The sequence below is a fragment of the Cetorhinus maximus genome, chromosome 17, assembly GCF_964194155.1.
Source record: "Cetorhinus maximus chromosome 17, sCetMax3.hap1.1, whole genome shotgun sequence".
Classification (NCBI taxonomy): Eukaryota; Metazoa; Chordata; class Chondrichthyes; order Lamniformes; family Cetorhinidae; genus Cetorhinus; species Cetorhinus maximus.
The window spans coordinates 32,174,726-32,188,599 of record NC_135895.1 but is presented as its reverse complement, the minus strand read 5'-3'; positions in this window follow the sequence as shown (position 1 = coordinate 32,188,599).

Genomic DNA, 13,874 nt, shown 5'->3' with positions numbered 1-13,874 from the left:
GAAAGCAAAGTTGGCTATCTCATGCCTGAGAAATATCAATGTAATCACTTGTATTTTCGTCCATTCCGTTTGTCAATTAAACTTTGCTTTTGATCTGGACTGCACTTTTTCTTTTTTTCTCCATATATTGCTCTTAATAAAATCTCATATATCCATCAGAAATACAAGCTTACAGCTTTGCAGTTGTGTCCCTGGGAAATTTGGTCCAATTCCCACTTACCTGATGTCAGTGGCAAGTTAAATTATTAAGCACCTAGATTATAAGAAGCCTTCTCAGGTCTCAAACATTCATTCCTCAATGCAGTATTGGCCAAATACTGTTGGCACTACTGGTTAGGCAATTAATGCTTGCTGAGAAACAACATAAGAAAATCAGAAAGACTGCAATGGAATGGACCATTGTGTCCATTGATCATATACACTACGTGTTATGGGGTCATCCTAAGTTTTTTTTGTTGAGAGCAAGTAATAACCACAGTTAAACTCCCAAAAGGAAGAAAGTTCTCCCTAACACCTGAAGCTGATCAAATTAAAGCTGCAGTAATTAATAAAACATTGTGATTTACTGAATGTTACCTGGCAATGTGCTGCAGTTGTGTTACACTACAGTGCTGCGCCGTATATGTCCACACATGAGCCAGTAAATACGGAGGCAAGGAATGAAAGGGAAAGGATAACACTGGTTGTGAGATTGGGATGAGGCCACCTCCCCCCCCACCCACCACACTCTCTCTATTGCCTCCACACTCAGTACCTCCAAGTCCCTCTCTTCTTTAAAGAGTCAAAGAATGTAACTACTGTGAATCCATTTCCTGTCTGCAGATGCTAGTTTATTTAGTTATGTATGTTTTTTGTCTGTAGTTACACTTGATCCTGTGAGAAAGGATATGTGCTGTTATAAGGTATGTAAAAGAAGAAATATTCACCTGAATAACTGGGTAAGCATTTCAGTGTGTGAATATGCAGCATGAGGTATCTGGTATGGGCAGCATGCTTGGCATTTGTAGTTTCTCATGTCTAGAGCACACTAGAAAAAAGATAGAAAGGCAAAACACTGCAGTTGCCGAAAATCTGAAATAAAAGAAAGGAAATGTTGGAAATACTCAGCAGGTCTGTCAGCATCTGTGGAGATAGAGAGAGAGAGAGAGTTAACATTTCAGGATGTGATCTTTCATTAGAACTTAGAAAAAGATAGGCCTGCTGATGTGTTTAGAAAGTGCATGAGGGCATCCAGAGTTTAGTACCTCTATGATGCTGCAACAAACTTACTGTAAATTGGGGTCTTATGCTGTGCATTGGAACCCGGTGAAAGTTTGGGCTTCCTCTAAGCCATGCAGCATCATGTGCTGCAGAATTCTGACACACTGTAACCGTAGACAGAGTGACCAAGCCATTGGTCCTTGATGGGACTGCTGCTGGTGAAAACTGAGTAGCTAGTGGTTTTGGAAGAGGAGAGTGAGACTAATTAGCACTTGATGTGGGCCAGCCACATTTGATAATGGATGGTTAAAAGAGTTATGCGCATGATAAGCACAACTCTATACACCTTAAATTGAGGGAGTGGAGGACTATCTGGCCCATAACATGCAGAGAATTACAGGGGTGAACATAGAATCATAAAATAATTGAATGGTTACTGCACAGAAGGAGGCTATTCAGCCCATTGTGCCAGTGCTGGCAGTCTGCAAAAGCAATTTAGCAAGTCCCAATCCCCAGCCAATTTCCTGTAGCCATGCAATTATTTTCTCTTATTTTACTTATCTAATTCTCTTTTTGCAAGTCATAATTGCCTCGACCACAGTCTTGCGCAGTGCATTCCAGATCCTAACCACTTTAGAATAAAGGGTTAACATCGGAAGCATATGGTGCTGATGTAATGATGATGTAACATCACATAATTGAGTAACAGAGACCTGGAGGGAGTAGAGGTTCCAACCTTGCACAGAGATCCCAATATGGATAAAATAGTTGTAAATAAAGAGTAATGATTTTAACAAACTACAGTCTTGAGCAGCTTACTTTCGGAGAATAGACAAGCCATAAAGAACTCCATTTAGACCCCGAACACACGACAGAACAACCACTTGTTGTTTAAAGAAACTTTTCCTCATGTTACTGTTGATTCTTTCGCCATTCACCTTAAAAGGGTGTTTTCTGCTTCTTGACCATTCTGCCAATGGGAACACTTTTTCTCTATTTATTTCTCATAATTGTGCACACTTCTATTAAATCTCCTCTCAACCTCCCCTTCTGTAGGAAGAACAACCTCAACTTCTCCAATCTATCCATGTAACTGAAGCCCCTCATCCTTGGAACCATTCTCGTCAATCTTTTCTGAACCCACTCTAAAACCTTTGGACCCTTCCTAAAGTGTGGTGCCCAGAACTGAATGCAACACTCTAGTTGAGACCAACTCAGTGTTTTATAAAGGTTTAGCCTAAATTCCTTGCTTATGCTTCTATTTATAAAGCACAGGATCCCTTGTGCGTTTTTAACCACTTTCTCAACCTGCTCTGCTACTTGAGAACAATGATCTGTATGCATATACCTCCAGGCCATGATTCTATGGGACAATGTATTGGAGCACAATATCCTTTTCTGAATGGAATGAGATGGACCCAAGTCTTCAATTTCAGGTTCAGCTAGAATGGAATCACATGGTGAAAAAACACATTAGCCACACAGTTCCTGCCATTAACAGTGCAAATGTTAAAGTCAAGACAAAGTACAGTAAGTGTGAAGTAACAATAGGGTTAGGCATTTCCTCAGAAAATAAAATTTCTCATGGTGTAGTGGCAGTTTTCAGACAGGAGTAAACTATTGGTCCATCTAGCCTATCTACCTAGCTTCCCACAAGATTACCTTGAATGGATTTGGTGCACATTAGGGTTAACACATGAATGAAAATGAACCAAAAACTATGAAAACCATTTATTGGCGAGATATTGGGGTACATTTTATCTTCAACCAATGGCAGGTAACCTGGTTGAGCGGATCCCCTGCCCCTTTATAGAACCTGTCTGATTTTCATTCATTGATTGCCTGTGTTTACTTGAAATGCTTATAAGCATTTGGATTATGTACAGATACCTACCCCTGCAAAATAAAATTACAGGGACATGTAGGAAAAAGTATGCAAAATGCAGGGATGGAGTGACTGTGTTGGATCAGAGAGTCAGCAGACATTGATGCACTGAAATTCAATAACAGTTTTGAATTATTTGAGAATTTCAGTATTTTAGAGGGAGGGAATTGTAAATTCAAAGATATATCAGAATAAACAGATGTGTATTATCTGTACTATAATAGTGGAGCTTACAAGCTGGTTACAACCTACCACAACCTCCTGATCTTGCATTTGTTGCTGCTAAATTGTGCAAATTATTCCCATTTTCAGAATCATTTTTAATTGTTTCTCTTGTTATTGTGAACTGGCAGCATGGTGAGAAAGTAGGTTTGCAGTGACATCACTTGTATCACTTTAGTTTAAATTTGCATGTTCCTTTTATCAGATTTGTATTAATTACTTGGATGTGCTTCTAACAGAACCCATAACAGAAAGTGGAAGTCATATCTATATCCTGCTCATGATGCTCACCACAACTGAGATGTGACCTTATCAAACATGAGTTACTTGGCCAAACTCCTTCTGGGGTATAAATTACAAATGTTATCTGTGTTGGCTGAGAGGTTTAATTGGATATTTTCACTGGGATTGTGGAAACAACTCCAGGCTCCTTGCGCTTAATTCCAGCAAGATTTACCTGTCTGCAGACGCTTCAGCGAGGTGTGCACTGTGCAGGATCTCACAAAACTTGCTGTAGAATATCCAAAGTGAGTTTCTTTCTATTTTTCTTCTATCAGTTCTTGTCAAAGAGATGTGGCAGCTGAAAGGAGAGCTGGTCAAAAGCAGCAGGTGCTTCCTTCCTGCTCGAGAGTCAAAGCACAACAGTTTGATTATATGAGTCTCCGATTTCCCTATTTTTTTTGTGTACACAGTAAATTGCAGTGTCTTATTGCACCAACACTCTGTGTCATATAGCAATAGGATGTGATTTGCCAAACACTGAGATGCCTGTTCTCAGAGATGCCTGTAAAGAGGGCATGGTGTTCATGGGAGGGGGTGGGGTGCATGAGAAGGGCAGCGTCTACTCAATTTTCTTCAAGGAAAGGAGATAAAATCATCAAAATGAAACACCATTTCCTGGGCCGCTGGGACATGTAGCCTGTAAAGCACTGTGCACTGTACCATAACCTAAGAACATGTGTAAACCATGTTCAGTTCAATGAGAAAAGAAATACATGCAGTATTCAGAGTGCCCATAGGTGTCACTGTTCCCAACAGCTTTGGGGTTAATTCAATTAATGTCAATAAAAGATTAATTATGACAGTGGGGGGAATTCAATTTCAACTGTGTGTAACTCCTTCAAGGCAAATTTCTTGAGCAAATGTACCTTTTTAATCAGTAGTATCATACATGCCGACTTTTAGCCTCTTAACCTGACATCAGCATTACTACCCATGTGTCAGTGTTTCGGAAGAAAAATCAGAGATTTTCATTGGCATAGGAAGATGTCAATAAGATCATTTGGAAGTTACAATTGAACACTATCAGAACCAGTCATTTCAGGTGGAAGAGAACTGAAGGCCAGTCAAACCATTGTTTTCCCCTCCTGGCTGTGCACAATCTTGAGGCAAAAAAAATGTAAAGTTAAGAGATGGTAGATGAAGTATGAGAAATGATGAGGTAGCATTTTGGTAGCAAGAACATGGAGAGACAGTATAAAATAAAGGGCACAATTCTAAAGGTGAAGGAGCAGAGGGACCTGAATGTATACATATAGAAGTCATTGAAAGTGGCAGGACAGGTTGAGAGAGTGCTTAATAACACCGAGGTCCTATTAATAGGGCATTGAGTACAAGAGCAAGGAGATTATTTTGAACTTGTATAAGACACTAGTTCAGCCTCAACTGAAGTATGGCATCCAGTTCTGGGCACCTCACTATAGGAAGGTTGTGAAGGCAGTGGAGAAAGTGCATAAAAGATTAATGAGAATGGACCAAAGAAGAGGAACTTCAGTTATGAACATAGATTGGAGAATTTAGGACTCTTCCTTGGAGGGAAGAAGGTTGAGAGGAGAATTGATACAGGTATTCAAAATCATGAGGGGTCTGGACAACGGTGGTGGCACAATGTTATACAGTCTGAAAGGAGTTGCCCTGGGAGTCCTCAACATCAACTCTGGGCCTCATGAGGTCAAAAAGCAGGACAAATCCAACCCAGCCAATTACCACCCCATCAGTCTACTCTCAATCATCAGCAAAGTGATGGAAAGTGTTGTTGAAAGTACTAACAAGCAGCATTTACTCAGCAATAACCTGCTCACTGATGCTCAGGTTGGGTTCCGTCAGGGCCACTCAGCCCCTCGTAGATACCTTTTCCAAGTCCAAATGTATTTATGTTTTAAAAGGAGCCAATTTAACAAGGCTTTCTTGTGCCGAAGGAAGAGTGAGTTTATTAGTTACTAAACATGAGAAAAAATAATAAAAATGCAACATACATTCACCGATTAGAAATGAGAAATTGGGTCTAAAAATAAAAGTTAAAAAGATATACGAATCACTCATTTTGCTTGTCCGTGAGAGTAGATGGTGAAATGTTGTGGCCGTTAAGTTAGGGTGATTCAGGTAGCACTGACTTTGGCAGCTGAGCAGTTGGTTTGGAGATTCTTGGTTCTGCAGCTTAGCTGAAAGGAGTTGTCCTGTTTCCTTTTCAACTCTGGCTTTGCTGACTTGTGCCTTGCTTCCAGCAATCAGAGAGGGAGAGTTTTTTAACCTGCTAGTGCAAGGATGCCCAGTTGGTGTTCATCAGCTATGACTTTCATAGCACACACACACCAGAACAGAATATCAGACTAGCACACAGAACTAGTGTTGCAGTTGGCTTTTTCAAACCTCTTTCCTTGTGTATTCCTGGGAGGGAGAACAACAAACATGTCTTTTGTCCAGATCTGTTTTCTTTTCAACTCAGTTCATGTTCACAGTCTGGGAAACAACTCAACAGGAGGTGGTTTTGGCTGAGATGGTAATCATTTTCCATTATCTCCACAATCACAGGAGATTACAGTTCAGTTTGCATTGTATGTTTCTCTTTGAAGTGCCGCTGTCTGAAGTAGGTCATGTCACACCTTTCAGGTGCGACATTCTGTTCTCTCTGAACTAGTTGGTCAAGTAATCCACATAGGAATTTTCCAGCAAGTGGTTACCTTACAATCTCAGCCAGCTTTTTGCTTATATGTCCTTTTTTGAAAAAAACACATGGCCAGGATTTTGCGGCCCCTCCTGCCCGGTGGGATTTTATGGTCCCACCAAACTGAATGGAGATTTAAATGGCTCGCTGCATTCGCCAGGGGGAGACACATCACAGTGGGGCCATAAAACCCTGGCTCATGTCTTACTTATAAGTTCAATATGTCCATAAGTAATTCAGGGACAGGATCCATGGTCATGACAATGGCTTCAGTCATTTTAAAGTCTTTGTCCAGTTTTTAAAAGTTTATAAATTATCCATGATGATATGTATATTTTATAAAAAATATAGAGTAAGGTCTTTGCTCCCTGACAGGGACCTTGATGACCAAAAGGGCAGGCAGTATTTCTCCTTAACCAATGAGATTTAAGGATTGAAAAATAAACAGAGAGCTGCACTCGTCAAAAAATCCTCCACAATCATAAATTTGTGGTCATTTAGTTATATCTGCACACATGTTTTTCCACAACTCAGACAAGCTTGATTCCACTTAGAAGGCAACCATAATCTGACATTAGAATATTACATTCTGGCATACTTTTCAATTTGACTAGGCATGTACAAATGGCTGTTTTGTCTACTTGGTACCTCCTAGGAATATCCACCTTGCTGCTTATGCATGTTCTAGTTAGTCTCCCTTCGGTTCCCCTGATGAGCTGCACAGCAGGATTGTTAGAGCAGTCTCAAGTACCACGGCGTCTATGTGGCACTTCTCTTATGGCCAACCCTGTGACAAATCTTTGTACTGATTAACCTTCTTGAAGTTTTATTTCAAGTGCTTTTGGTTTGTGTACAAAGATAACCAGCAAATGAAGTTGATGACCAATCCTCTAAACTTGCAAAATTACTGAATGATTTTAGTAAACATTCTAAAAATATTGGCTTTCATCACATTGTCCAGGCCTCATTTCATTGTGGAGAGAGAAACAGAGTTAATGTTTTGAGTCCAATATGACTCTTTTTCGGTCGGTTCCGAAGAAGTGTCAGACTGGACTCGAAACATGAACTTTCTTTCTCTCTCCACAGATGTTACCAGAACTGCTGAGTTTTTCCAGCACTTTCTGTTTTTATTTCAGATCTCCAGCATCTGCGGTATTTTGCTTTTAGCTCATTTCATTGTAGCATTCACTGCCTTGGCCTCCTCCTTCAAACGCTTTTGGATCATTGGTTGAATGTTCCAATTTGGAGTCTAAGTTCAGGTGGCAGCCATGGAAATGGGAATGATTCCCACTCGGGGTGGGATGGCTGACCACATGTAAGACCATAAGACCATAAGACCATAAGAAATAGGAGCAGAAATTAGGCCATTCGGCCCATCGAGTCTGCCCCGCCATTCAATCATGGCTGATAAGTTTCTCAACCCCATTCTCCTGTCTTCTCCCCATAACCTTTGATCCCCTTACCAATCAAGAACCTATCTATCTCGGTCTTAAATACACTCAATGACCTGGCCTCCACAGCCTTCTGTGGCAATGAATTCCATAAATTCACCACTCTCTAGCTCAAGAAGTTTCTCCTCATCTCTGTTCTAAAAGGTCTTCCCTTTACTCTGAGGCTGTGCCCTCGGGTCCTAGTCTCTCCTACTAACATCTTCCCCATGTCCACTCTATCCAGGCCTTTCAGTATTCTGTAAGTTTCAATCAGATCCCCCCTCATCCTTCTAAACTCCATTGAGTATAGACCCAGAGTCCTCAAACGTTCCTCATATGTTAAGCCTTTCATTCTGGGATCATTCTCGTGAACCTCCTCTGGACCCTCTCCAGGGCCAGCACATCCTTCCTGAGATACGGGTCCCAAAATTGCTCACAATATTCTAAATGTGGTCTGACCAGAGCCTTATAAAGCCTCAGCAGCACATTCCTGCTTTTATACTTTAGTCCTCTCGAAATAAATGCCAACATTGCATTTGCCTTCCTAACTACCAACTCAACCTGCAAGTTAACCTTAAGAGAATCCTGGACTAGCTCTCCCAAGTCCCTTTGTACTCCATATTTTTGAATTCTCTCCCCATTTAGAAAATAGCCTATGCCTCTATTCTTCCTACCAAAGTGCATGACCTCGCACTTCCCTACGTTGTATTCCATCTGCCGCTTCTTTGCCCATTCTCCTAACCTGTCCAAATACTTCTGCAGCCTCCCCGCCTCCTCAATACTACCTGTCCCTCCACTTTTCTTTGTATCATCTGCAAACTTAGCCAGGATGCCCTCAGATCATTAATGTATAAAGTGAAAAGCTGTGGTCCCAACACTGACCCCTGCGGAACTCTACTAGTCACTGGCCGCCATCCTGAGAAGGACCCCCTTATCCCCACTCTCTGCCTCATGCCAGACAGCCAATCTTCTATTCATGCTAATACCTTGCCTCTAACACCACGGGCTCTTATCTTACTGAGCAACCTTCTGTGCGGCACCTTGTCAAAGGCCTTCTGGAAGTCCAAGTAGATAACATCCATTGCCTCTCCTTTGTCTAACCTACTCGTTACCTCCTCAAAGAATTCTAACAGATTTGTCAGGCATGACCTCCCCTTGATGAAACCATGCTGACTTTGCCCTATTTTACCATGCACTTCCAAGTATTCTGAAATCTCATCCTTAATAATGGACTCTAAAATCTTACCAACGACCAAGGTCAGGCTAATCGGCCTGTAATTTCCTGTCTTTTGCCTCACTCCCTTCTTAAACAGGGGGGTTACATTAGTGATTTTCCAGTCCTCTGGGACCCTCCCTGACTCGAGTGATTCCTGAAAGATCACCACTAATGCCTCCACTATCTCTTCAGCTATCTCCTTCCGAACCCTGGGGTGTAATCCATCTGGTCCAGGTGATTTATCCACCTTCAGACCTTTCAGTTTTCCTAGCACCTTCTCCTTGGTAATGGCCACCATACTCACCTCTGCCCCCCCAACTCTCTTGAACTTTGAGGATGTCACTCGTGTCTTCCACTGTGAAGACTGACGCAAAGTACCTATTCAGTTCCTCCACCATTTCTTTGTTCCCCACTACTACTTCTCCAGCGTCATTTTCCAGCGGCCCAATGTCCACTTTTGCCTCTCTCTTACCCTTTATATATTTAAAAAAACTCTTGCAATCCTCTTTTATATTACTGGCTAGTTTACTCTCATATTTAATCTTCTCCCTCCTTATTTCTTTTTTAGTTGTCCTTTGTTGGTCTTTGTAGGCTTCCCAATCCCCTGGTTTCCCACTGCTCTTCGCTGCATTGTATGCTTTCTCTTTAGCTTTTATGCTGTCCCTGTGACCTTGCGCTGCTCACCTTATTGCATATGCTTCTGCGAGGAGCTTGTGGCGCAGGCAGGCAGGAGGTCGCCATCCCCGCCAAAGCTTCATGAGGTCAAAGGCTTGGGCGCCATAATAAAGGTCACCCGGACATCCTGCACTATCCCTTCCACCTTTGTCTGGCCACTGCTCCATAATTCCCCACTAATCCTTCCTCCCTTCCTTGGTCCTCCTCCGTTCAACTTGCACCTCCAGTCCCAAGCATACTCTAGCATTTACAGATGGGTCCCCAAAGACGACAATGCAGTGGCAAGTCACTGTTAATCATGAAAGAAGTCTACCTTGCCAGGTGCACGCCACTTATGTGCAGTCGTGAATGTGAATGTTCTAATTTCTCGCTGGCGGAGAACTTGATTTGGAGTGGGAACTTAATTCTGGTGAGGTGACCTTTTAATGAGCATGCATGGCTTGCTAATACACACAACAGGGCTTCCCGACATTGTTCATGGGGAAGCTTGATCTGCCTTTATAGTCCCAAAGACTTAATTCCTAAAGTTCAACCTGCCTTCAGGAAACTGACTTTACCTCCCGCCAAATTAAATTCTCCCACCCACCAAGCTTCCCGCCACTGGCGGGACCAGAAGATTCCTCCCATTGTTTCCGTTTGTTTTATGTTTTTTTGGTTATCAAGTTCGCTTTGTCCTGCGAACGCGAGTTGCGCCCTTGATATTAACACATTAGCTGGTGCTTGATACAATACAGGCAGAGATACCGATTGACTGAACAAACATTGGTGGTTTATTAGAACTAAGAAAAGAGCACTTACATATTTTGTGCTTCTTCAATCACCTCTAGCTCTAGACTTACATTTGCCAAAGTAGCCCGCGCTGTATAGAGTTAGGTCAATACAGTTGCATGGCCGATCAACTATATTCTCTTAAAGGTACATAGCACTCCACTTTACCACATCCCTCACCCTTTACTTGCAAGTACAATTGACAAGCTTCACAACATCCCAATTATTTACATGAATAACTATTTACAAGTCAAGTCTCTCAGGAGGCTTCCTCAGATGTGTCGAGCATTGTTGCTCAATAACCTTGGCTGGTTTCTCCAGGACCCCCCTCTCAGGGGTCAACTGTCCTCCAGGCTGTTCAGTGGAAATGGGCGAGTTTGTGTCTTCAACCCTCTGAGGTCCAACAGGCCCCTCCGGTACTTCCAAATTGTGTGACATTTCTTCCACGTGTGGTGCAGACTCAAACGCAAATGATGACAGCATTCCTCCTTGTGGGAAAGTCTCTCTTCTCCAGAGATGATCCACGTGTTGTCTAATTATTCGGCCATTTACCGACACATTATGGGAGAGAGGTCCTGTCACTGCACTCATTTCGCCTAATAGCCAATTGGGCTCATCTCCAAAGTTCTTCATGAGAACTGTGTCTCCCACCGTGAAATTTCTTTCATGATTATGGCCATCATGTCTAGTCTTCTGGGCCTCTTGGCTTCTCTCCACCCTCCCCCCACTAAATTTGGCCTGATGAGAGTTAGACACCTCTTCATCAGTAATTCAGCGGGGTCAATACCAGTGGTTGTGTGTGGCATCGTCCGGTATGCAAACAAGAACCGTGGCAATCTGGTGTTGATGGAAGCCCCGTCCAGCTTTATCATCCCGGACTTAAAAGCTTGGATTGCCCGCTCAGCCAAACCATTAGAGTTGGGGCGGTAAGGTGAGGTTTTGATATGCGTTATTCCGTTGAGGGTTGTACACCTGTGGAACTACCCGCTGGTAAATGCAGTCCCGTTATCTGACACGAGCACCTCCGTAACCTGTGCACTGCAAAACTCTGTCACAAATGGTCTATGGTGGCAGCAGGTGTGGGTGACCGGACTTCGTAGACATCCATCCACTTGGAGTGGGAGTCTATCGTGCCCAAGAAGGGCCTCAAATAGTCGACGTGGAGGCGCACCCATGATTGCCTCAGCCATTCTCAGGGGTGCAATAGTGCTAAGGGGGTAGGGGTAGCTTTTGTACCTGCTGGCATTGAAGACAACCTTTGACTAGGGTTTCGATGTCCACATCCATCTCTGGCCATCACAAGTAGTTGCGCGCGAGCATCTTCATCCTACTAATTCCAGGGTGAACGCTATGTAATTCGGCCAGTAATGGCTTCGCCCCCTCAGGGCCACAATAACCCTTCCTCCCCAAAGCAAGATGCCGTCCTGGCAGGTGAGCTCATATCTGTGATTGAAATCGGGCTTCATGTCATCAGACTTTGGCTCGCCTGACCATCCATTCAAGACCTGCTCCCGGACGTTAGATAAAAGTGAATCTTGGCTTGTCCATGCACAGGTTTGTTTGGCCTGGACAGGGGAGGAATCCAAAAAATTTAGTACTAGGGCAAGTTCCTGGGGAATTGGAACCTTCACATTGTTATCTGGCAGGAGGAGGTGGCTCAGTGCGTCAGCATGTGTGATCTGGCTTCCCGATTGGTGAATAAAAGTGTATTCGTGAGCAACCAATATCAGTGCCCACCTCTGGGTACAAGCAGATGTGATGGGGGGTATCACCTTATCCTCTCCAAGCAATCCCAACAGAGGCTTGTGGTCGGATATAATGTGAAAATGGCGACCATGGAGTTATTGGTGGAATTTCCAGATGCCAAACACAACAGACAAGCCCTCCTTCTCAATTTGAGAACATCACCTCTCTACAGCACTGAGCATGCGAGATGTATAACCAATGGGTTGTTCGGAGCCATCCACCATCCGATGTGAAAGTACAGCCCCCACTCCATAAGGGGACACGTCGCCAGTTAAAATCAATTCTTTCTTTGGGTCAAAGTGGACCAGTAGGGCTGCTGATCTTAATTTCTTTACCTTCAGAAATGCATTCTGGTGTGAAGCTTGCCAAATCCATTTATGGTTTTTCTTAAGCAATGCGTATAATGGAGCCAGCATGATTAATAGATTTGGCAGAAATCGGCCACAGCAGTTTATCATGCCTAAGAAGGCCTTTAGTTCTGTAGTGTTTCTTGGTGCAGGTGCCTCGCAAATAGCCTTGACCTTTTCTTCCACGGGATGCAGGCTGGAGTAAACTACCCCTTTGGCTTGGAAAATACATTTTTCTCGTTTCGAATGTACGCCCACTTGTGAGAAGCGTTTCAGCACCTCCTCCAGATTAATCAAGTGTTCTTTGTCAGTTAGCCCAGTGACTAAGACATCATCCACATAAACAACAAGATGGGGCAGGCCCTGAAGGAGATTTTCCACAGTTCACTGGAAAATAGCACACATCAATGAGACCCCAAAGAGTATATTGGTACAATTCTCGATTTGTATTGATGGTCATGAATTCCCTACAGCCCTTTTCCAACTCTACCTGCTGGTAGGCGTGGCTCATGTCGAGTTTTGACTATGTGATGCCCCCGCCAATTTCAAATATAATTTGTCAATCTTCGGTATCGGGTGTCTATCACGTTTGGCCACTTAGTTTACAGTTAACTTATAGTCACTGCATAAGCAAAGACTTTGTCTGGCTTCAGTATGGGTACTATGGTTGCCGCCCACTTGGAAAATTGCACCAGTTGTAAGATACTCAACTTTTCCAGCCTGTTTTGCTCGGTCTCAACCTTGTCCTGTAGAGCATAAGGGACTGGTCTGGCTCTGATAAATCTGGGGATTGCATTAGGGTCTACATAGGTTTTGGCTTGTAGCCCATAAATCCTTCCTAGCTTTTCACTGAAAATGGAAGCATACTTTTGTAACGATTCCTGTAAGAGTCTCGTTCTGATTTGAAAAATCTCGGCCCATTGCAATTTAATCTTTTTGAGCCAGTTGCAAGCAATTAAACTGGGGCCCACTCCAGCTACTATATAAGGGGTAAATTTGCAGACTGCACCAGGACTTGACATATCCCTTTCACTCTTATTTCTTCGCCTGTATATGTTTCTAATTTAGTACCCAATTCTTCCAAACTTAAAGGATGGACTCATTTATTCAAGTATCTGAAAGTATGTGATCCTATGACAGATGTTGATGCGCCAGTATCGACCTCCATTTTGATGGGTTGTTCATTGACTCTAAAGACTTCCTGGATTGGCTTAATTCTACCCACTTTCAGGTTGTACAATGAATAGATATCAGATTCTGCTTCCCCTGGTTCTTCAACAAGACAGATTGTTTCTACCTTTGCTTTCAAAATGCTCTCTCGGCCTACCTTGACAATGCCGCATTATGTGACCATTGCGGTGGCAGAAAAAGCATTCGATATTTCTGAAGTGTCGATCGCCTGCAGGCTGCCTGGATGCATTTCTCTCATTAATGCTATGGG